At 38.6% G+C, this 12,948-nt stretch overlaps 1 protein-coding gene across 2 annotated transcripts in view; it reads left to right on the top strand.

Annotated features, from left to right (window-relative positions):
* Positions 1-12,948, top strand: part of EDA (ectodysplasin A) — a 298,547-nt gene that overhangs the window by 183,819 nt on the left and 101,780 nt on the right. The gene's annotated exons all lie outside the window — the stretch shown is intronic.

The raw sequence follows: 12,948 nt of genomic DNA, 5'->3' as shown, positions 1-12,948 counted from the left end.
AATCTTATGTAGTGGTCTTTAGAAGTTCAGCTTTAAGGTTGTTAGATCTTCATGTTTCTAATGAATACAATATGCTAATGAACTTAGTAAGATACTGCTTCACTACAAAGTATTGGAAGGTACATATCACATTTTCAGAAAGTGTGTAACTTCACCATTTGCAAATAGAAGCCACAGGTAGGTTTCTTGGATAAATATGCACAAATATAAATACTGTATACAGAAAGGTAAGTGAGGTTTTAAATGACTTTTCTGCTGAACAGCCTGGGTTCTGGTGTAAGTGTCTTGCCACATGTGAACTAATACTACATTTTCTTTCAATTTCTCTTTCATACCCAGTAAGACTTTTAGTAAACGGAAATGATACAGGTAGATACCATACTTCCTGAGGTTTATTTTAACAGGAAAGGTTTATGACCTGTCAATTTTAAATATCCCAGAAAATAAGTGTTTGTTATGGCTTCTCTTTTGGACATGAATGAACAAATTTTCATAATTATTGTGTGACCCCAGCTACTATTGTCTCAGCAATGCTAGGGACCGAAAATATCTTTCAGCTCTTATACCATATTACAACACTAGTATGCACCAATTGAAACATAAGAACATTAGAAATCATCTAATATTTAACCCTCAAGTTTAGTTTGTTTGACACATAGTGTTGTACAAATTAAAATTCATTTCCTCAATTTTTTAAATAAAGAAATTTCAAATAAAAGGTTGAACTTTAAACTTTTCTTGAAATCTAGACCCTGTGGCAATACTGTGCCTGCATTCTTGCATTGTAATGTTAGGCTGGAACTGAAGAGTGTGGTTTTCACATCATCACTCTATTTTCTCTCTGCTACAAAAATGCTTGTTTCATTTTCATTCATTATTGCACTTACACTTGTGTTTTATGTAGTAATGCATTTCATTAATTTCTGTTATCTGCCTGGCCCCTCACACCTGATTCCATAGTTGCCCTCTGTATTAGTTTTCTAAGGCTGTCGTAACAAATTACCACAATTGAGTGGCTTAAAACAACAAAATTTACTCTCTCATACTTTAGGGTGCCAGAAGTCCAAAATCAACATGTTGGCAGGTTTGGTTTCTTCTGAAGGCTCTGAGAGAATCTGTTCCGTTCGTCTCTCCTAGCTTCCTTGCCTTGTAGACTCACCACGCAGTCTCTGCCTCTGTCTTTTCATCACCTTCTCATCTGTGTCTGAAGGTCTCAACTCTCCCTCTACCTGTTTCTTATCAGGATACCTGTTACTGGATTTGGGTCCCACCCTACATCCAAGATGATCTAATTTCGAGATATTGATTATATCTATAAAGATTCTTTTCCCAAATGATGCCACATTCACTTTCTCCAGGGGTTAGGACTTTGATGTATCTTTTGGGGGTCACTATTCAACCCATTACACCCCCATTTTACAAATAAGAAAACTGAATCTAATATAGGTTAAGTTACCCATCCAAAATTATATTGGTTGGTGCAAAAGTAATTATGGTTTTTGCAGTTGTTTTTAACCTTTTAAACAGCAATTACTTTTGTACCAAACTAATACAACTATTTTGTGATAGAGTTGATTCAAGAACTCTAGTCTCCTAACCCCCAAATGACTTTCCTTTCCACCATCCTAGGCTGATGGTTCACTTCTGATCAGTTTATGTTCCGAATAAAATAGAGAACAAACAGAAATAATAAGTTGCCTCTAGTTTTGTTTGTTATTTTGCATGTTGGAGACCCTTAAAAGTCGCAGTTCAATTTGTGACAACATGGATGGATCTTGAGAGTATAATGCTAAGCGAAATAAGTCAGACAGAAAAAGCAGAGAACCCTATGATTTCACTGATATGTGGTATATAAACCAAAAACAAGACAAACAAATGAGAAACAAAAACTCATAGACACAGACAATAGTTTAGTGGTTACCAGAGGGTAAGGGGGGTGGGGGGAGGGAGATGAGGGTAAGGGGGATCAAATATATGGTGATGGAAGGAGAACTGACTCTGGGTGGTGAACACACAATGGGATTTATAGATGATGTAATACAGAATTGTACACCTGAAATTATGTAATTTCATTAACAATTGTCACCCCAATAAATAAATTTTAAAAAAAGCCGTCGCAGTTCATTTGAAGGTTTCTGTTACTCTATATAAAAACAGCAGTTTTGTTTGTTATTTTGTGTGATAGAGACCTTTAAAAGTCACAGTTCCTTTGAAAGCTTCTATTACTCTATATAAAAACAGCAAAGATTAGTAAAAAACAAAAACCAGTTGCATGTTGATGCAAAGCTGTCTGAAGAAAATATTGTTCTAGTTCAAAGCCCAGCTCTGCTACTAACTTGCTGTGTGACCTTGGGCAGGTCTCTTCCGTCTAGGCTTCAATTTGCCCATTGCAAAATAAGGCAGATGCAGAAGATGACTTCTAAATTTCCCTCCAGCTCCAACTTCGTGGAATTCTGTTTTTGCAGTTATTCTGAATATGGTTAGTCAGCCACTTTGAGGACTAATTGTTCAGCTAAGGTGTCTGTAACACTAGCTTGTTGGGAGTACTTTATGTTTAATTTTCAGTGGTGAGAATGGATTTTTGCTAAGCCATCCATAGCCATCTTCCCCCACCCCTTCTTTGTAGCCTTTTCTGACCTACAAATATGGACACTGATGCCACTGAAGAACAAGGCAACTGGTAGACCAAGATATCGAACACTGATTTTAGACACATTAACACCATCCTAAAACAAGCAAACAAACAAAATACTATTTTGATTATAAATTAGGTAAAAGAGTAAAAATAAAAGATTTTACATTGTATGAAATTTGTTCTGATAAACTGTTCTCACCATGGTTTTTCTTCATTGTGCTTTAATGTTTCGATCCCTTTGACATTCAACTTCATAGGCTATGACTTTCCAAAACAGCAATTATCATTTGTTCTGTGGCTAGTTTGGGAAGCTTACAAGGTCTGAATGAGGAGTCAGGAACCTCCAGCGAAATCATCCTGAGTACAGTTCATTAGTAAAGATGTGAAAGTTTATTCCCTTTAAAATAAATTGAGTTTTATGCAAATGATGCAGTATATTACTTTGCTATGACGGCTATATAAAATACCACAAACTGGGTTGCTTAACCAACAGACGTTTCTTTTCTCAGTTTTAGAGTCTGGAAGTCTGAGATCAAGGTATCAACCAGGTTGGTTTTTTTTGAGGCCTCTCTCCTTGACTTGCAGGAGGCCACCTTCTTGCTGTCTCTTCACACAGTCTTCTCTCTGTGTGTGCCTCCCTGGTATCTGTCTGTGTTCTAATCTCCTCTTATAAGGACACCAGTCAGATTGGATTAGGGCCTGCCCTCACAGTCTCATTTTAACTTAATCACCTCTTTACAGGCCCCTTCTCCAAATAGTGTACTGTTAGGGCTTCAACATGTGAATTTGCAGGGACACAATCTTGGAATTTGCAGTCCCTAACACGTACCATATTATTTCACACATTTTGAGATATTAGAATTAGAAGGGATTTTAGAAACTTAGTAGAATCCCTCATTTTGCAGGGGGTAGAGACGGAGGCACAGGAAGGTTAAGGTGCTCGCATGGAGTGAGTGGCAGAGGCAGAATTACAAAACAGCTGCCCTGGCTCCAAGTTCCATGCCCTTTCCGCCAGCCATCCATATTGCTACTTTAGTTCATTTGATTTGTTCATGTCTTTAACCCCTGTCTTGCACTAGTGCACTCTCTCGCTTGGTTGCTCTCTCTCTCACTCTCTGTCTCTCATTTGGGATAGAGCTAACAAAACATACAGTTAGCTCTTTTAAAACTATACCTATTTCTCTTTTCCTATACGCATTCTCCTCTACAAGTCACATTTTGAAAAGGAAAAGAAAATGAAGGGATTTTCTGCTTAATTTCTTATCACTTTTTCCATTTTATACATACATTTTTCGTTCTTGCTTTGAAATAACAGGATTTGTTCTAAAGTAAATGAACTGGTCCTTAGCTGGATAGACAAAGGACTAAAAATCAAAGAAACCTCAGCTTTTTTCCACCTTCTGGGGATCCAAGGTGGAGAAAGAAGATTAGCACAAACCTACGTGTCTCCCCTTTCTTTTTACCTGGCCTCTTTCCTCTTACAGTAGGAAGTCAAAAAGTAGAAACTTTGATACATACCCCTCCTCTCCACCTACCCTCACATCCCCCCTCATCCCTCTCAGGACAATAAGTAGCAGTATTGAAATGGTGGTGTAAAAACTGCCTGAATGTTCCTCTTTGGCCAGAGGTATTTAAGCTCAAACCTTGGAACCTGAAAGGAAAGAAAATTCTTAATGCAAATGTGCCTTTTCTTCATTTGTAAATCTTTTACATTCTGTCTTTTTAAAGTGAAATACCGAGACAAAAAGTAGGAGAAATTTTGAGTTGTAAAGTGCAGGATCTGCACATTCCAAAGATTTATTAAAATTAGGTATACTCTTCCATGTAATTCTTGAGGGCTTATTTTCACTTAAACTCTTGGCACAAGCTATTTGTTGTCAACAGTCAGTTACCTCAGTGGACCAGGGAACACTTTCCTTTCTCTAAATCCCCAGTTGTCTGCGTCTTGAGAGATAGGTGTTTAATAACAAAAAGCCATTCTTTAAACGAGTCTCTTTGGATAACATAGTCCCCCTGCTGTCCCTCTCTTACCCTGCTGATGACAAAGAGAGCCATCTGGTTAAGTCATCCCTTATGGAGACATGAGAGGGGCAGGGATTCGGTCCCTATTGCCTCTGGCGTGATGTGTCAGAGCTTCATCTTGTTGCCCACTTATTCCGTGCAGACAGAAACACTGGGAGGCACTGAAATATTAGAGATGCCTGTACCACCGAGGTGCAAAAGGCAGTGAAATCTGTATCTGTCAAGCAGATCTGTATGGCACCACAGTCTTAATGATTTTGACTCCCTGGGTTCTATGTTCTATCGAAACATAGATTAAATTTCATTGGCATGATCTCAGACTGGATGTGAATATGGAGTGAAAATAAGTGCAGGCTTATATTATTTAATAAATAATTTGGACAACATGAGATAATAAACCCATGATTCCTGTCTCAAAATTCTAGGAATTTCTGATTTGGCAGTTAGGGTTTGGCTGTAGGGCTCTCGTCTTTCCCCTACACAGTCATTTCAACTGTCATTTCCTATATATATATTTTAAAACATAACGTAAAGTTCCACTTTTTGTATTTCAAAATTTTAGTTTCTATTCAAGTTTATGTGAACAAAAAGTTTCTTACTTTCTAAAAAAATGTTCTAAAGTACTATGAGAAAGAATTTCTCCCTGGTTTGTGAATATATTTATATAAAAAATCTTAGGTATATAAAATAGAAAATAGTGTTGTTATAGCCTTAAATATTTTTTTATTAAAAATAATGACGTTGGAACTGCCCTGGTGCCCTGGTAGCTGCACTTGTTGAACACGTTTTCTTTGCACAGTGACAGTGCACATGCAGCGCCAGCTTTTTCCCATCCTTGTTTTCACTGGTTGGAATAGCAAGTGCCACTATGTTTGTCGTATCTGGAGCTAGGTTCTGACAGACAAAGTACTCTTGCTTTCTTCTCCTTTTACAATTATTAAGGCATTTGCACTGCTGTAATTTGGTGGCTGCTACTCTCACTGTGATTTTTAAGTGTTTTTCTCTATTATGAAGTATCGTTCTGAAGAAGAGCTATTGTGTAGTGGGATAGAACTGTTGAGCTCTAGTGGATGGCTTTTTTGTGAGATCATAGCATCCAATAAGCCGCAGAGGAATGTACTGAAGGCAGATATTTGAGAACCACTTCTACTCTTCTCCAGAACCACTGCTCATCAGAGGCATAGAACTCACTCTGTGGCCTATATCTGGTGGGCTAGATTTGCCGCAGTGGATTTAGCGAATGTTCCATGTTAATCATAGCAACGAGCAATTGCTTTAGCATTGCTCCAGGTTGTTGTTTACCACAGTCTTTGATTGTTTTGTAATGAAGTGTCCTTAGCCTGACTACAGACCTCAGGTCTGTTTACCAAACCTGAGACATTTTCAGAAATATGCTATTCCTAGTAGCACAACCCAGAATTCTAAAAGACCATGTTGCAAATAGGATGGAGGTCATAATTCCTGTCTGAGTACTGAATGGTCCACTTATCACACTTTACATATGTAAACATAAAATTTCTTAACCGTTCCTACCCACTCTATCGCTATTCATTAATTCCATACACTTACATAGCACTTTGCATTCTCCAAAGTACTTTCACATACATTCTTGTTTAATCCTTAGTCTAGCTAGGCCTGTGAGTTTAAAATTGTTCTCCATTTTACAGGTAAAGAAAGTACGGTTAAGATTTTGCAGCTAGGAAATATTAGAGTTGGGCCTCCATTGTTTCCATCAGCTCCTAGCCCATTACATTTTGCCTGTTACACCCCAGCTCTCATTGTTGCGGAGTCCATGTGTTATAATGGAGCCAGACTGCCTGGATTCAAAGCACAGTTCTTTTACTTCCTTGTAGCCTGACCTCAGCCAAGTCATTCAGTGATGAAATGAGTCGGTGTATAGAAGGTACTTGGAACAGTGCCTTGAATAGTTTGCATCTTATCCGTGTTGCCTTGGATGCTTCTGTTAATCAGTAGCGGCATTATTGCATAGTGTGGTGGTTACGATCTCAGAGTCATCACGCTGATTGCCTGGATTCAAGTCTCGACTCCACCACTGAGTAACTGTGTGATCTTGGGCAAGTTATGCCAGCACTCTGTGCCTCAGTTTCCGCACATATAAAATGCTGGTCACATAAAGAAGGCTGCTGTGACTATTACATGAGTTAGTCCATGCAGCATGCTTAGCCTAACACTCGATGCATAGAGCCCCCACTTGCCTTATTGCGAACATCTTGGCTGCAAACTCAGACCCATGAAGTGTCTGTATGGCAGTTGTGTAACGTATATGGCATATGTAATTCATCAGTTCTCTATAGTCTAATCACACAAGCCAGCGGTTTGGTTGTCATGGTACTTGTTCGCTAGGAATGTATTTGTCATATAAAAAGTTATTTTTGGTCAATCAATGTGGTATGGTGAAATGAGCATTCACTGGAGATCTAGTTCCAGTGCTGAATGGGCTTTCAGGTGAAATGACGGACCCTACATAAAGTGTTTTAGCAAGAGTAAGAAATAATAAGTTCCCAGCCACCCTCTTTTCTTTCTACCACTTATGCTATGAAGCTATAGTTTCCAGCCTACAGTGGAATGGGCCTACACTGGTAAGATAGCATGATACTATGTTCAGGGGCAAGAAAATGTTTCTAGTTTGAATTTAAAGGGTTTTCGAGTACTATATTGGAAGTTAATTGGCAAACGAGATTTATTTAGCAGTTACTTTAGAAGTCACTTGGCTAGACCTCATTTATTAAGCATTTGAGTGGATCCTACGCACAGCTTGCTGGGCAATCCCTCAGTTTCTGGGAGGATTTTATTCCAGAAGGTCATTTTCAGTCTGGTTGCTTGGCAGTTGTACAAACAGTGTTATTGTGATGGCAAAGCTCCCAGGTGAGTCCACAAAATTGGATTTAACCTGTGATGGGACTGAAATTAGTACAATACTACATACTATGTAGAAACAATGTCATGTGCAAGAATGCCATCTCATGAGAATGGCAGAGTTAATTACAGGTTGGGGATATAGACGGGGGCTCTGGGAGATTCTTTCTGAAGAGTGCTTCTGGGTACTTTTAGTGGACATTAGAATTTGGCACCGGTTTTATGTCTAATTTCCCTTCAGAAGGGGTGGCTTTCCTTTTCCTTGATACAGGTACCTCACTAATAGTGTTCTGACAGCTATCACACATGATTACAGTCATTTGGGGTTCACAAATAGAACAAAGACACTGAAAGACAGGTTATCTTTGAAGTAACTGGGCAAGAAAAAGGGAAGAAAGAATGATTTACAGGGAAGATATGGGTCTGTGTGAGAATATGTGATTGTTTAAGGTGGAGTTAAGTAAGCACAGTGAATGGTTGAAGAAGACAAGTGGGAGCTCCGCTCGTGCACAGGCTCCCAGCGGAAAGAAAAGGGAGTTTTCCGTGCTACCCCAGCACCTTTTGAACTTCTAGCCACACATTCTTCCTGTATTACTCTTCTTCACATGTGACCTCTCTCCCCTGCTAGACCACCTCTTGCAAGGCAGAAATGATTTCTTATTCACTCATCTGCTTCCAACAATACCTAGTACACAGTAGGTGTAGGACACACCATACATTGACATAAAATCAGATATGATGTCATAGCTGAATCCATTTGCTTTTTATTGGCCGGGGCAGTCAAATCTATAAAGCTGTGCCCCTTAACTACCACGAGGTACATGATACTAAGTATTTGCCAGAGTTGAATTCAGAATTGTGGTATCCCAAATGGAGAACTGAGACTCCATTCATGAATGGTCAGTCTGCTTATAGACTCTTCCTCCCTTTGACTCAGCTCTTCTTTCTCTATCTTCCTGCGTTGGAGTAGGCTCTAGCCAAACGGAGTTTGCAAACACTCTCTACATGGGGTTTTTGGAGGCTCCCTGACTGACAAAGCTCTCTGGGAATACGGGTTTTATAGCTTCCCTCAGGAAAACATAGCAACATGCTGCTTCCGAAGAGGTGGGGGTAGAGTTTGACGGTTGATTCTTTGTCTTCCTCTTTGCTTTCGTTCTGTTTGACCCCTTCCCTGATTCATTCCTGCTGGATTCAAAGCCGCATGCTGAACCACGGGGAACAGTGTGTAATGAAACAACAAGCTGCTCCCAATTTTAAATATTGCATGTTCAGGCAAAGGCAGAGTTCCTTTTCCTCTAAAGCTATAACATTAAAAAAAATTCCGTTTGATATTCAGAGTTATTTGATCTGGCAGTTTAACAACTGTTGATGTTTTAATTGCTTCTTTAAAGGATTTCATCTACATTTCTAGGTTTATTTTTATTTTACTCTGAAGGAATGTCAATATTAGCCATCACTCTGCCCAGTAAGTTACCATTGCAGGATGTTGGAGTAAAATCCAGTAATTACTGGGGCTGGTAACTTAAGAGCACGCTGAGAAACTTGGCAGTCTTCCTTTTCCTGAGGAGGCATCCCTTCCCGTGGAGCTAGAAATCACTTATTGTTCTGAATCAATTCTAAGCGGCTGTTGTACTTTGGAGATCAGCTTTCTGTGTTTCTTTGGAAGAGATTGAGGTCATTCTATTCTGGGTGAAAAAAAGGAATTTTAAGTCACTCTTCACTCAGACAAACGTGCAATTGTAAGATATGCTAGCAAGAAAGACTTAGTGATCTTATAATCTCGTAGGGTCTCACTTCATTTTTCTTTGTTTATTCATATTCTCCCAGGACCAAATAGAATACTTTGTTGCCTTGCTACTTACATGTATGCAACTAGCTACTTGAATTCTCTGAACAAAACCACTCACATTCAACGCTCTTTAGAGATGAAAAGGTCTTCTGAGATCATCTAGTCTAGCCCCTTCTCAATGCTTTAACTTGTATTCGTTAATAAAAAGGAGGGCTAGTTGAGCTCGCATCTTTGCTCTTTTGTTATATATCCTTTGAATTATTGCCATCAAAAAAATGTTTATTAAGTACTTACATGCTGACCCCAGTATGAAGCAATTGGCTTCAGAAGACATGGTTCATGGAGTTTGTAGCTTACACGAGAAAGCCAATGGCATTGACGCACTGCATATTGACTTTCACCTTTTCTCTTCTGAAGTTTCTTTACACTCCCTCACTGCCACCCACCCCCAATATGCGTACATTTTGAGGAAATGAAAACAAATCTCCAAAACATTTATTTTTCTGCTTTCAAGCAGCACTGCCAGAAAAGACTTACTTCTGCAGGACATGCTTTATCCTTGTCAGGGATAATCAAAGGTTAAATGAAAGGACCAGCCAACTGATTGATGAGGAGTGCACTGGCTAGGATGGTGGGGAGATGTGGCCTTAAGCACCAGGTGTATTATTTAGCTGCCCTTTATCTTTTCCTGCCTTTACCCTCTCTCTCCTATAGTAGGAATATAAGGCTTTATACTTAAGACCAAAGATTTTATATTTACAACTGTATTTGTTTAAAAAAATTTAGATTATAATTGACATTCAATATTATATTAGTTTCAAGTGTACAGCATACAGCTGAGAAATCTATATAATTTATGAAGTGACCCCCCCATCCCTGATAACTCTAGTACCCACCTGACACCATATACAATTATTAAAATATTATTGACTGTATTCCCTGTACTGTATTTCACATCCTTGTGACTATTTTGTAACTACCAATTTGTACTTCTGAATCACTTCAGCTTTTTCACCCAGTCCCCCAAATCCACTCCCATCTGACAGCCATCACTTTCTTCTCTGTATCTATGAGTCTGTTCTGTTTTGTTTGTTCATTTATTTTGTTCTTTAGAGTCCACATATAAGTGAGATCATGTCATATTTGTCTTTTTCATTCTGACTTTAGTTAGCATAATACCCTCTAGGTTGATCCATATTGTCACAAATGGTAAGATTTCATTCTTTTTTAATGGCTGAGTTATATATATATATATATATATATATATATATATATATATATATATATATATATAATCACCTCTTCTTTATGCAGTCATCTATTGATGGGCACTTAGGTTGCTTCCATATCTTGGCTGTTGTGAATAGTGCAGCAATGAACATAGGGGTGCAGATATCTTTTCGAGTTAGTGTTTTGGATTTCATCAGATAAATATCCAGGGGTGCAATTGCTGGGTCCTAAGGTAGTTCTAAATATTTATGTATTAATACTTTATACTTACACAATACTCTCAACAATCTTTTTTTGGTAAATGGACCCCAATTACTAGTTTGGCCGTCTCGTTCCTCCTCTGAAATAAGATGAAAAGTGCTTAAAGTCCAGAAACTTCCAAATGAAGCTCCTGACTTTTTCTTACTGGTCATTTCTTGTGCCGCGTCACTAGACTTAAGGTCAGCCCCTTCTCTGGGCTGTGACTTTATGATTGTAACTCTGGACTATGTTCTTCTTTTCAATAGATAACACTCAGACATTGAAAATTTAAGAGACCGCTAGCATGTTGAGGAATTTCAGAATATAAACTATGGTAGTTAGAAAATGATATGTACACAGTATAATGTCAGAAGCTCTTCTTGCCTGGATCCATTTTACTGAGTCTGTCAATGTTGACTCCCCACCAACCCTTCCCAGCCCAAGTGTCTGTCTTATTCACTGCTATAAATCTGTACCCTTAACTACCTTCCCATTTCTAATTACAATATTTGTGTGATCACCCACTCGTGAAACTCTTCAAGTGACCTCTTCTCACACCAAATTTCTCTCCTAACTGATCATCCTCCTTCATTTCTGACTCATTCTTTCCTTTATTTATTGTGCACAGTTTTTTTTTAAGATTGCTTGGGTTCAACACATTTCATGCAATGTCCCATTCTTGCAGTCAGTCTCTTGCTTGACCTCCTACAGGGCACAAATTTACATTTATACTTTTGTTTGCACAATAAGGGACAACTCCTGTCTACCCTGCAGAACGGCTACCCCAACTTACAAACAGTGGGGAGGAGCTTTTGAACACAAGGACACAAAGAAGCAGGGTAATTCCACTTTTTAAAAGCAATTTCTAAAATATCACATTGAGGTGATGGTGTGAAAGTACTTTCCTGAAGTTAAATTTGCAAGTGTCTGCCTTCCTCTTCTCTCCTCTGGATATCACACTGACACATCTGCCATTTGAATTGGATTTTGTGAAGATTTGGAATTGGGAGTGGTAACACAGAATGCTGTGGCTTTTGGGACGTCTTTCTATTGTTTCCTCCTGAGAGCCAGGATGATGGGATATATTACAGTGGTGCTGTCTATATTCCCAGTCATCAGTGCAAATTGACAGCAGCACCATAAAGTCAGGTTTATTGGCAAAAAAAAATCCCACAGCTTGTTAGAGTATGAGTTCTACAGTATTTATGCAGGGAAAAAAAAGGAATGCTTTTAGCTAAAGAGAATATAGTGTCTTCTCTTTATTACCACGCATAGCTGGGAACATAGAAGAAGTTCAATAAGTATATGGCAAAGTTAAAATTGTTGCCTTGATGACAATTTCACTTCTCAGAATGTGGAGTAATTTAAACAAGGAACTGCTACTCTGGTCATAACGCTGCACAAGAAGGACGAGCTGGTTGGTAAAATAGTGGTGATAGGAACCTTGGGAGAAAGTGAGTGTGTCGTCTTAGAGTTTGTAGTAATGAAGGAAGGAAGTTCTGTTGTTTATGGTCCAACATCTCTTATAGGCTTTAAAAAACATATTTTAAAAATTAGGGAAATGAAAGATAAATATGTCCTATGTCCCCCTTGTCCTGACATACCACATTTTCTTAAACGATGAGCAATTCTCAGAATCAAATACTCCTAATTTCTGGGTGACAGAGAAAGGAAGGGAGTGTCTAGAACTGTCATACTCACGTTTTCTTATGCCCAAAACACTAGAAGGGACATGACACATACCTAGTAATAGTACCCAAGAAGCTACAAGAACACATACCACAATTTGTAGAGAAGAATGTTCAGTTTGAAACCCAACCAAAAGAGGCATTCTCCCTTCTCTAGCCCCTAAAGCATCATTGATTAGTGTGACTTCATAGGAAGTTCTTTGGTAAGTTCCTATGTGACACAATAATTGGAAGAGCATAGAAGCAAGTACACACTGCAGAGAAGGCTATGATAATTTTAAGAATAATGTCAGGAAGGCCAGAGCCTTGTAAAAAATGTAAGGACCACTCAGTGTGCACATATATTTAGTTCCATTTACAGCAAGAACAAGGAGCAGCTAGGCCTGCTTGGCATGCTGTTAACAGTAACAGCTGTCAGAATTATTCGCCCAGACTTCTTTATCAATAAGAATGATCTTCAAACAGAA

The sequence above is a fragment of the Rhinolophus hipposideros genome, assembly GCF_964194185.1.
Source record: "Rhinolophus hipposideros genome assembly, chromosome: X".
In the NCBI taxonomy this organism is placed as follows: domain Eukaryota; kingdom Metazoa; phylum Chordata; class Mammalia; order Chiroptera; family Rhinolophidae; genus Rhinolophus; species Rhinolophus hipposideros.
The sequence above is the reverse complement of the archived record's forward strand: the minus strand, read 5'-3'. Positions and strand labels throughout refer to the sequence as shown.